This window comes from Podarcis pityusensis (genome assembly GCF_964106645.2).
Source record: "Podarcis pityusensis genome assembly, chromosome: 10".
NCBI lineage: Eukaryota > Metazoa > Chordata > Lepidosauria > Squamata > Lacertidae > Podarcis > Podarcis pityusensis.
In genome coordinates this window covers 26,004,830-26,016,999 of record NC_138035.1, presented here as the reverse complement: position 1 = coordinate 26,016,999, position 12,170 = coordinate 26,004,830, and positions in this window count along the sequence as shown.

The following is a 12,170-nucleotide window of genomic DNA, read 5'->3' as shown; positions in this document are numbered from 1 at the left end:
TATGTGTTCAGTAGACTATATGGAAGCAGTGCCTATGCAGCTGAAATGTGGATATTGGCAAATGGAAGGAACTGACCAGCCGCTTGTCAGTGACTACAGTCAATAACTGCCCATCAATGGAAATACTTTGCAAGGGTAGATTTAGAGCTGTGGAATCATAAAGTGTGGTAAGTCACTTCCCCCCCCCCCCCAAAAGTTAACTCAGAGTAGTCAGGGGACAAAAGAAACATGACACTTTTGAATCTGTCTGGTTTGACAGATTTTATTTATCTTGTGAACAGTGTAGATAACAGCCTCTCGCTGCCCTGAGCATTCACTTACCTATGAACCTAATGATTGCGATTCCTTGCTTTACAGAAATGTTTCTGAAGTCACTCTTGCCAGGAGACAAGGCGATATTATAAGATAATGTAACTCTGTCATGCTTAACAACTTTTTAATGTATATGTCCCCAACTCTTTGGATTTATTAGTTTCAAGAGGTTTCGCTGTCTAGGGGGCGGGGGGCTTCCTGTAGTCTGGTTATAATTTCGTCGTATGTGGATAATGGTGTGACAGACACATGGAGGTAGGCCTGGGTTCATTGAGTGAGTACAGTCCTGCCACCCACTTCGAGTGTTTATCATGCGCATGGAGGGCTAATGAAGGCGTGTAGCCTTGGCCACATTCACACCATGCTTTTAGAGCACTATGGTGCCACTTTAAACAGTATATCGTCTCCAAAAGAATTCTGGGAGCTGCATTTTGTTAAGGCGTTGAGAGATGTTAGGAGGCCACTGTTCCTCACACAGGAGTGTAATTCTCGGAGTGTTTTAACAGTCAATCACTCCCAGAATTCTTTGGGGTAAGCCATGGCTGTTTAAAGTGGAATCATAGGGCTTTAAATGTGAGGTGTCAGTGTGACCCTAGTGCAGTCCAGCTTGGTTTGTAGAGTGGGCTCCTTTAATATATTGAAGAGGTGTTAAAAGATTGAAGCAAGTGTCCCATTTTTAAAGTAATGCCATTCTCACTGCATTCAACACAGCTCAAGTTGATTTACTTTAGTTGAAAGAATCTGGCACCGGACACAAAACCACGCTAATAATAAGCCATTTTTATTTTCTTTGACTGCGCCTCCGACGGCCTGACTTTGTTTTTCCCTCCTCCATCATGTTGTCAAATGGAATAATCATCAGAATGTTTTTTGAATTTAAGCCTCTCTCCCAAAGGCAAAATAAAAACACCCACTGCTTTATTTTCTCGGCTTCTTCCCTGCAACAAGGAACTGGCGTTTGCCATTTATCTGGAAGACTAGAGTTGGCAGACGAAAAAGATAACATTCTGGACATATTTCCTCACATTGTTTTACCTGCTTTAAGTGTTCACAGATGGTTTTCTTGAAATCTTGTTTTATATGTTATTAGAAAGAGATACACATACCTTGAAGACCACACCTAGCTTCAGAAGCATTCCAGTTACAACTTAATCCAACTCTGTGCCAAAGATGGCTTAAGAATTTACTTTATAATATCCTCTTTCTTTCGCACTCAGCATCCATGGAGCTCCTGGGTATAGCCTGTCGCTTGAATGCCCCCTCCAGACTCACAAAGCAAATTCCATCCCTTGTGTTTGGTCTGAGCAAAATGGCACCATTCCAAAGAATGTTAGTCACGCTTAAGTCCTGTTGCAGTCTATGGGGCTTAAATTAGTCACAACTAACTTGTCCCACTGGCTTCAGACAGCTAGTTTTCTCTGAATTTCTCTCTAGAATGCATCAGATTCTTAATCAAAGAACTGGGAACCATTGGCACTCACTGAACAACTATCACAATAAAAAGATGCTAGTAAGAATAACTTGAGTTTTACCTTATTAAGTATTACCAGGTATAGGGGCTGGACCAAGTTTTCAAGGTCATATGGAATCCAATGAATATTCACGATCTGTCCTGGTGAATGAAAGGAGAGGATTCCTGCTACCTGAAGTAATGGGGAAGGGGGCAGAGAAATTCCCTCTAAAAGCGAATTCAATAGTGTCTGTTTAGATGAGAAATTGCAGTAACCAAAAAAGGCGGCAGTGATTTCTACATACTTGTGGGGAGGGGGAATTACTTAGGCAGAAATATATGCATTTGTAAATTGATAGAAAAATACTTTTCCATATATATCCTCACATAGCCTAACAGCACACCCTGCAAGATTTTTTTTTTGTGGGGGGTGCAAATCAGGACACACACACCCCACACCATCCTGCTGCTTCTGTGATCTGGGATGCCCTACTTAAAATGGGACAGTTGCAGCGTATGTAACAAGGCTGTTTCCAATATTGTGGCATCTAAATAATGTTGATGGCAGCAGGTCCTAGATGGTTGGGTGGGGAGAAAAAGGAAAGAAACTAGTTTGGTTGAAGACTGAAGTCTTCTCTGGGCAGTCTTCCTCACCATGTGGGAATAAGCTGCGTAAGGGCCACAGGATTGTGTGCTCTGGCCCTGCCCCAAGATCATTGCCACTTCCAGTCCTAAAAGTCTGAAGGTGTACGCTCATTCACCTCCCAGCAACAGACAACTCTGTAATATCAAGAGCTCCCAGTTGCGGGGAAAGTTTCTAGGTGTGTTCAGCTGGATACACAAAGGTTGGAGGCAGAGTTTATACCCGCTGAAACTGGGGTCGTGGGCCCTGAGGGCACACTCTGGAGCAGAGGCACCAGTTTGCCCCCAAGATTGAGGGCCCCTGGTGCACAGCACGCAGAGGAGCTGTGATGCGCAACACATGTCACACGTGTGACATCACACACTCATGCCACATGCTGGGCCCCCTCAACGTTGAGGGGCCCCAGCCCCCTTCCAACAAATATTGAGGGGGCTGAAGACACTTCAGTCCCCTAGAGTTGGCGTGTCTGCTCTGGAGCATGAAAGGAACCTCTTCTGTGCTGGAAGTCGCATTCAGCTATTCCAGGAACTTAGTGTGGAGACACCCAGGAGAAGGCACAGTTGCAGGGTTTGTTTTATTTTATTTTATGAAGAGCCCTAACAGTCTTGCCATGGAATGGTTTTATAAACTTAATTAGATTAGATAGTGCTACGTGCAAAACATATTTCAAGTTCCCAGGCTACTGGGAGTTTGAGACACAGTAACAACAATGGCTGCTCACCCATTTTTTAAAAAATACGGTTTTTGATTTAAAAGTGCATTGCTTTGCACAATATTAAGGTGCTCCAGGTTCCATTTTTAACATTCCCTATGTTGCCAGGGGTAACCTATTTAAAAAGGGCATGGCAAGCCCAGACCCTCCATGTGTCCCTATTTTCCAGGGACATCCCTGATTTAGAGAAGCCGTCCCAATTTCTGATTTGATCTCAGAATGTCCCACTTTTCCTTAGGATGTCCCTATTTTCATTGGAGAAATGTTGGAGGGTTATCTGACCTCCGAGCCAACTGAAGGCAATCCTGTACAGTGGTACCTCGGGTTAAGAACTTAATTCGTTCCGGAGGTCCATTCTTAACCTGAAACTGTTCTTAACCTGAAGCACCACTTTAGCTAATGGGGCCTCCTGCTGCGGCCGCGCCACCGGACCACAATTTCTGTTCCCATCCTGAAGCAAAGTTCTTAACCCGAGGTTCTATTTCTGGGTTAGCGGAGTCTGTAACCTGAAGAGTCTGTAACCCGAGGTACCATTGTATAGAGAAGTTGTTATTTTTTATTTTTAAAAAGTTTAATGTTTTCTTACGTTTTTATACATGTTGGAAGCTGCCCAGAGTGGCTGGGCCAAACAAGTAAAATGTGTGGGGTATAAATAGTAAAATTATCATTGTGGAATGGGACGTCCCTATTGTCATCAGAGAAATGTTGGAAGGTATGCAAGCTCACTATCCTGAAAAGGGTAAACTAAACAGAAGCTGCTGACTTTCAGTTCATGGCATCTAGTCCTGAATGTGTGCCTGGATCATGAAGTCACGCCAGTTCCTTGGTCTCTAGCATTCCAGGTGTGAGATATGATTATAAAAAGGCCACAAAAGATTTCATTGCCAAGCACAGCACTCTGAAAAGTGATGCCATTTAGCAACAGGTGAATCATCCTACCAACCCCTCCCCACATGTTTCAGGTCAAATATGATTATCCCTCGGGAGTCTATTGGCTGTTTCTACACACCAAGTCTCTCTCTCTCTCTCTCTCTCTCTCTCTCTCTCTCTCTCTCTCTCTCTCTCTCACACACACACACACACACACACACACACACACATGCACACACACACACACACACAAATAGGCCTACATCATTGTTATAGATGCCAAAGACAAAAGAGGGGGAAATGTTTTTTGTTTTAATGTATCAGGGTTGTAGAGCATGGAGACAGGGAGGGGGTGGGAGAGATGTAAATTGCGTGCTTTAAAACTTAGCCATCTAAAAAGGGTTTCTCTGTAAGGACATTAAGTCCAACGTCTAAAATTACTGAGCTTCACCCCTGGGTGAGCCAGGAGAAATCCCCCCCCCCTTCTTTTACCAACAGGCTACATGCAAAACATCTAGCAGAAAACATATGGGCTGATTAAGTTTTCATTTTTTTTTATTGAAACAGCAGGCAGGGCACATTTACATGTAATTGCGCCTGGAGCCAGATGCCTTGCATTTGCATATACCAAAAGCACTCCGAGTGGCAAAGTTAATTAGGATTACAATTGCACACACCTTTGGGAGGGACTCGCGTATAACTCATGTCGGAGCACAAAAGGCCGATCTGTTTTCAGTGCGCCATCAAATTAGGCCCCTTAATTAGTCCCGGGGAAAACAAACACCCCAGGTGACATCAGCACATTTGGGCTGGCAATTTATGCACAGCAAAGTTGACTGGCTCTAATTACTCAGACTGTTGTTCAAAACACATAGCAGTTGTTCTCAGATGGAAGTGAACAATACAAGGGGGGAAATGCGAAAAGAAATGAAATGAAAGAGGTGCAGCCAATTGGGCACCAGCTATTTCCACAGGGGTTTGAATCAACTCTTTAAACCAGCGGTTCTCAAAGTCTGGTCTCTGTATTATACCCAGGTGGAGTGGGCTAACTGTTCAGGAGAACATAGCACCCGACACCCTTTAGCTCTTTCCTCAGCCTGGGAGAAGCCTTGCCGCAGGCCTGTGTTTCAAACTCTTGCAGGGGGCTGCATAGGTCCCTCTTAACCTCTGCAGAGCCAGAATTCTACCATCAGGGTTCAATAAGCAACACAGAGAGATGTAGAGAGCTATCTTTTTGACATGGGAATCACCCAGCGTTAGGAATCTCTAGAGCTGCTTCCATTCAAAGGTAGCATTTCCTCTGCTGTACAATAGGCCCGGGATGCGGGTGGCGCTGTGGGTTAAACCACAGAGCCTTGGGCTTGCCGATCAGAAGATTGGCGTGAGCTCCCATTGCTCGGTCCCTGCTCCTGCCAAGCTAGCAGTTCGAAAGCACATCAATCTGCAAGTAGATAAACAGGTACCACTCCGGTGGGAAGGTAAACGGCGTTTCCGTGTGCTGCTCTGGTTCTCCAGAAGCAGCTTAGTCATGCTGGCCACATGACCCGGAAGCTGTACGCTGGCTCCCTCGGCCAAAAAGCGAAATGAGCGCCACAACCCCAGAGTCGGCCACGACTGGACCTGATGGTCAGGGGTCCCTTTACCTTTACAATAGGCCCAGCTCCCCACAAGGTGGCCAACCCTACCATTAGACCATGGGTAGGCAAACTAAGGCCCAGGGGCCGGATCTGGCCCAATTGCCTTCTAAATCCGGCCCACTGACGGTCCGGGAATCAGCGTGTTTTTACATGAGTAGAATGTGCACTTTTATTTTAAATGCATCTCTGTGTTATTTGTGGGGCATAGGAATTCATTCATTATTATTTTTTCAAAATATAGTCCGGCCCCTCACAAGGTCTGAGGGACAGTGGACCAGCCCCCGGCTGAAAAAGTTTGCTGACCCCTGCATTAGACAGAGTGAGATGCAGGCACCTCAGGAAGTTGAATTTTGGGTATTATAAAAAGGCACCAAGTTGTTGTTTTGCTCATTACTGCTGGGGAGGGGGAGAAGAGCTTGTGGGATTTTCTGCTTCAGGTACCAAAATAACTCTGCCCTACTATCACACACCTTGACTCAGAACTCATCTGCCTCAGGTAGCAAAATGTCTTGAGCTGGGATTGCCTGGGTGTAACCACTGCAGGCTTTAACAGCTATAAATATGGAATAATAAATGAATAACTTTTCCTGTAGTTTTAAGTGTTGTATGATCTCGTTTCAATTGCATGTCACTAGGTATGGGTGAGAATTGTGATCCAGTCTGCATATACAGAATGAAACTACCTACTTAACTCTTTCCAAAACATGCAAACTGAAATGCTGCCAGCCATTCCTCAAAATCTGCACTTCTCTGAATTTTGCAATGCAGTTGCCCTGTAATATGCAAAAAAAATTGTTTGCTAAAGTGTGCATGAGAATGCATATATTCATGAAAATAACATACAAAAATGCCTTTTATTAGGGAAAATTGCCTTGCAAAAATATCTGTATTGAGCAACTTTGCAAGCAAATATGGATGCATTTGGAGAATTTGACCAAGAGGCCAGAATCCACTATCCTGGTGTGCTAGTGAAAGCCAATGCAAGGACTCCCATGAGCACAACAGTGAGTGTTCTTTCTCCCTGTGTCTCCTGCCCCCAAACTCCCTGCTCCCCACGCCTCCCCCAAATCCACTCTGGAGGGTCAGGAGAACCCCCAAAAGAGTGGGGGGAGGGATCATCACTGTGTGATGCTGAATTCCACCCTAAAATGCTGGTCGGTTTTTATAAGGACTTAAGAAAAATCACTTGCTGATGTAGTGCACGGAACTTAAGGTGGGGGAAAATGTGAAACTGAAATGGACAGATTCACCCATTCGTAAATGCAGCTCAACTGGTCCTCCAGCTGAAGGGTGGGGAACACATTTAAGAACTGTATACATGCATATAACATGGGGGATAGGGGATGCAGCTTGATTTAAAGAGCAAACAGGGCATGTGATGGGATGCTGAGGCCTCTCCATGCCCATTTGGACCTCCTACAGACTTTCTCATTATGAGACATTTTCCTCCTGGCCAGGTTCTTTTCTGGCTGAGGGTAAAGTGACCTGTAGTGGGATAAACTGGGAGTGGGAGGTGGAGGGAATCCAGCAGACCACCCCATGCACCCACCCCCTACTTTATGTTTGAGTCAAACCCACACATAAGGAGAAGGTTCCTCGCATCTAGTTTGGCCCTAAAATGGCTGCAAAGGTGTATATTGAACAAAATGGGGGCTGGATAGAAAAAAGAGGGAGCTCTTACATTATTGTACTCTCGAGATCCCAATGCTTGCCCTCTCTGCTTGAATTATACCTAGGGGAAACACAGTCATGTACACAGACCAGCAATCCAGGCATAGTTTAAGAGCACAAATCGCAACGGGAACAATAATATATTAATTTCCTCAGCTTTCTTTCATTCTAAATGCTTTTGTGACCCTGCCTCTCTCCTATTCAGCATATTTCAGATTTTAAAGACTTCTTTGCAGAGAAATAAAATACAGGGCACGCTTTATGATTTTTAACTTTTTTTAAAAAAACACCCGTAAAGCTGAAGAGCAGCCAAGGCATTGTTTAAAAGCCAAGATTTTATTGCAAGCTGTTATTGAAATTCAGGGTGGTCTTGCTTCTCCACCAAATTGTGGACTTTGTAAGCTTCAAACTCTACTAAATGCAACTTTGAATTTAAATGCCAGAATGTGCATGGTCTTATCACAAATTTTGGACTATGATGGCCTCTAGTACTGAAACTGCAGATTGCTTTGACTAAGAATACAGCCAACCTGGTGTAGTAGATGGTTATTGTTCTGGGCTGGGAAGAGCCAATTCAAATTGAGCCATGAAACTCCCTCTACATCAGTCACCTAGCTCACCTCACAGGGCTGTCATGAAGTTAAAGTGGAAGGGGAAAGAGAATCATGTATGCACACTATTAAGGGAAGAGTAGATGAAGAGTGGGATAAAAATGCATTAGCTGGAATGTTGTTATGTATAATTGCTTAATTCACACTGAAATGGAGAATGCCTATATTGCAGAAAGGGTTTAACTGGAAGATTCCATTGAAGCTCAAGAAGAACTCTCTAAGCACTATTGTTCTCTGCTAGATAACATGCGAGGCTACTGAATTGCAAATCACGATTTTGAAGGGAGTTACCCTGGCCTTTTGTTCCCAGATGTGATAATGGCCCTCCAGGAGCTACATAGCCTTAGGCAGGATGAAGGCTAATATATAAGATGCTGAGCTTGTGCTGGACATGCACATGATCTTATGGAGCTGTTTGGATGGATCATTTACTGTTTTTTGTTCTGTTTTGATTTAAGTTCTGCATGTAAAGCTTTGAATCTGGTCAACATTTTATTCCAAAAGGAGTCAGTTTTTATGCATCCAGTCACTTCAAGCAGAGCAGTATTAATATCTGCAGTACATGAGACATTTATCAGGTAATTTGAAACTGTGCTGTCCCTTCCACCTAAACTATGGTGGGCCCCTTCCACTTTGGCAGTGCCAGAGAGCAGTAGTCCAGCACCCTAGTAACATTATCTTCACACTTGTTTCTTGTCCAGAGGCAGGGCATCCCAGGATGATGTAGCAGATAGCCATTAGACCTAACCCACAGTGTGAAGTTGGAGGCCAGCTGTGTCACTCTTCTGTCACTCTCCTCTGTCTCTCTCTCCCATCAGCGGTAGGGGGAATCATGGGTCATGACTGGAAAGTAAAGCCTGGGGGAAAAACTTATTATTGTTCATTTATTGCTACTCATACATTATCTCAGTAATGCTATGACAGCTCATTTGGGTTGTGTAGTATCCTCATCCTCATCACTGATGAAGAACTGAGGATGAGGGAGTGTGGCTTGCCTGAGAGGAATTTGTGCTTAGTGTGAAATTCGAATGGAAGACTTTACTGCTAATGCTCAATAGCTGCTGCATTGCGCCTGCACTGCTAAACAGACACAACATGGATATGGTTTTCAACATGATAAGGTCCATGTGGCAACTAAACTGTGAGCCTCCAGATGTTGTTGGACTCTTAACTCCCAGCAGCCCTTGCCAGCATGGCCCAATGGTCAGGGATAATGGGGGTTGAAGTCCATCAACATCTGGAATGCCAAAGGCCTGAATCCCTTCTCCTTAGGTGACGAAATGAGTCCGGCTGCCCCTGAAAAACACCCAAAGTTCTGGAAAAGCAGGGAGGGGTGTGAGATAAATTATGCAACCAAATCCAGCCATACATACTCACTTAATACAGGAAAATATGTGTGCTTTGCAACATTTATTGCTCTGTGGAATAAAATTGGAGTTTAGGGTCACTGAAGTGTAGATTTTACGAATAGCTCATAAGCATGACCTGTGAACAGATGAATATAAAAAGATTGCTCATGAGCTTGTTTGTCTTTTTCCCATGCTTTGAGTTATAAAGGTAAGTCCAGTCATGCCCAACTCTGGGGTTGCAGCGCTCATCTCGCTTTATCAGCTGAGGGAGCCGGCGTACAGCTTCCGGGTCGTGTGGCCAGCATGACTAAGCCGCTTCTGGCGAACCAAAGTAGTGCACGGAAATGCCGTTTACCTTCCCACTGGAGTGGTACTTATTTATCTACTTGCACTTTGACGTGCTTTTGAACTGCTAGGTTGGCAGGAGCAGGGACCGAGCAACGGGAGCTCACCCCGTTGCGGGGATTCGAACTGTCAACCTTCTGATTGGCAAGTCCTAGGCTCTGTGGTTTAAACCAGAGCACCACCTGCATCCCCACTTTGAGTTATAGACCAAGGCAGAAGAGGGTGTGGAACCTGGTGCCCTCCAGATGTTGCTGGACCACAGCTCCCCTCAACTCCAACCATTCATTGCACTTGCTGAGGCTGATGCAAGTTAAAGGCCAACAACATAGAATCTTAGAGTTAGATGGGATGCCAGGAGTCATTGAGTCGAATGTCCTGCAAAGCAGGACTCTCATGACAGATGCTTAAAATCCTCCATTGAATGAGAGTCCACAGCCTCCCGGTGGAGTCTGTTGCACCATCAAGTAGCTCTTGCTGTCAGAAAGTCCTTCCTTGTGTTTAGTCAGAATCTCCTTTCTTTTAATTGGAATCCATTGGATCGAGTCCTACCCTCTGGAACAGGAGAAAACATCTGGAGGGCTACAGGCTTCCCACACTTGATGATACTGCAGAGCCCCTGGTTAAAATAATTTTGAGAAGGGTGGGGTGGAATAACACACCTGGAATAAATCTGCCCGACAATAAATGTTGGAAATGTAACGAGACTGAAGGTACATTCTTTCACCTTTGGTGGACATGCCCAAGGATTAAGACATTCTGGGAGATGATTTATAATGAAATGAAAAAGGTATTTAAATATACCTTTCTGAAGAAACCAGAGGCTTTTCTCCTGGGCATGGTCGGCCAATTGGTGTCAAAGAAGGATAGAACTTTCTTTATTTATGCAACAACAGCAGCAAGGATACTCATCGCAAAATATTGGAAGACACAAGATTTACCCACCCGGGAAGAATGGCAGATGAAGTTGATGGACTATATGGAACTGGCGGAAATGACTGGCAGAATCCGAGACCAGGGAGAAGAGTCGGTGGAAGAAGACTGGAAAAAGTTTAAAGACTATTTACAGAAATACTGTAAAATTAATGAATGTTAAAAAAATGTTGGAATGAAGTTATATGGCTTTAGTAGAAATGTTATAAGGAATTAAGTATAAATAGATTAATAGAGAATTAAAGGGAAAAATAAGCTTAGAATGTGTTAAGATAATTATAGGATAGAAAACAGAGGAAGATGGAAAGGAATTGCTGAAATAATTAACAGAAGTGGAATACAAAAAGGGAGGTGTGAGGAGGTCATGGAAATAAGTGAATGAAAGACGGGATAATGAAATTGTTTGATTTATTTTATTGTTTTTGTTTTGTTTTGTTAGTTTAATGTATTGTATTGTATTTTTTTTTAGTGTTTAAATTTTTTTGGGGGGGAAACACACACCTAGAATAAATCAAAAGTCATATTCCGTCAAGTTTTCCAAAGCAGACACACATACACCTCAGTGTGTGTTCCTGGTGACCAATTGAAGCCAGTTTTACAGCTGTTGCTGGAGCTCTTCCGCCCTCTGCTGGGAAAGTGCAAATAATGCATTTCAGAAGTTGCAGTACTAGATTTTTACAAATCCTGCTAGATGTGAACAAATTATCTACAACAGTGGTTCCCAAACTCACCCCCCCCCCCCAGCTCCCATGGACCACTTGAAAATGGGTGATGGTTTGCTTTTTCCTGTTTGTTGCTGCAGCAATCATAATCTGCTGTTGCTGGACATTGTATGATCTGTAATTGTAATTTTACTGCTTCTTTTATTTCTTAAATTATATTTTATTCTACTGCATTTCATATTTGAATTGCAATACAATAAAATGCAGGATAAGAAAGAAAAGAAGCAATAAAAATACAATCAATAGGAATATGCAATGTGGATATGCTATGGACCACCTGAATCAGGTGTGCAGACCATAGCTGGTGAACCCCTCTTCCAAAGCAAGGTGGGTTGTTCACCCCAAATTTGAATTAATATATTCAGGCTGCTAATATCTGTCACCCAATGGTCCCTTCTTATGATTGTTTCTTCTTTAGTAGCTTCATATTTAGGCTTGCTACCTTAATAGTTTTTAACAGGCATGACTGGCTTTGTGTGTGTGAATCTCCAGTTGCCCTGTTGAGCGTGGTTCCAAAAAAAAATTTTTTTTTAAATGTCCATTGGTTTTGTGCATGAGTGCATGATGTGAGCATCCTTCCTGGGCAACTGAGTGTGACAGGAAGAGACTGCACATATAGCACTACCCTCCATTTCCAGAATTGTTGATGTTCACCATTATCATTACTAGGGTCTGTTTGTCACAAGGACTAGGAAGCAGAGGCTGGAGCAGAAAGAAGCTGCAAGTAGAGACATGATGGGTTTGAGACTGATCCAGAGAATGTAGATAGTACCCATTTCTACATGCAATATGATTTCCCCTCATCTCTGCCCCCCCCTTCCCCAGAATTGGAACTTCGAAATATCTATATTTTCAAGATTAGGAAAACCAGTAATGGAGACTTCAAGAGCAGGAAAAAAAGATTCCTTATTTGACAGA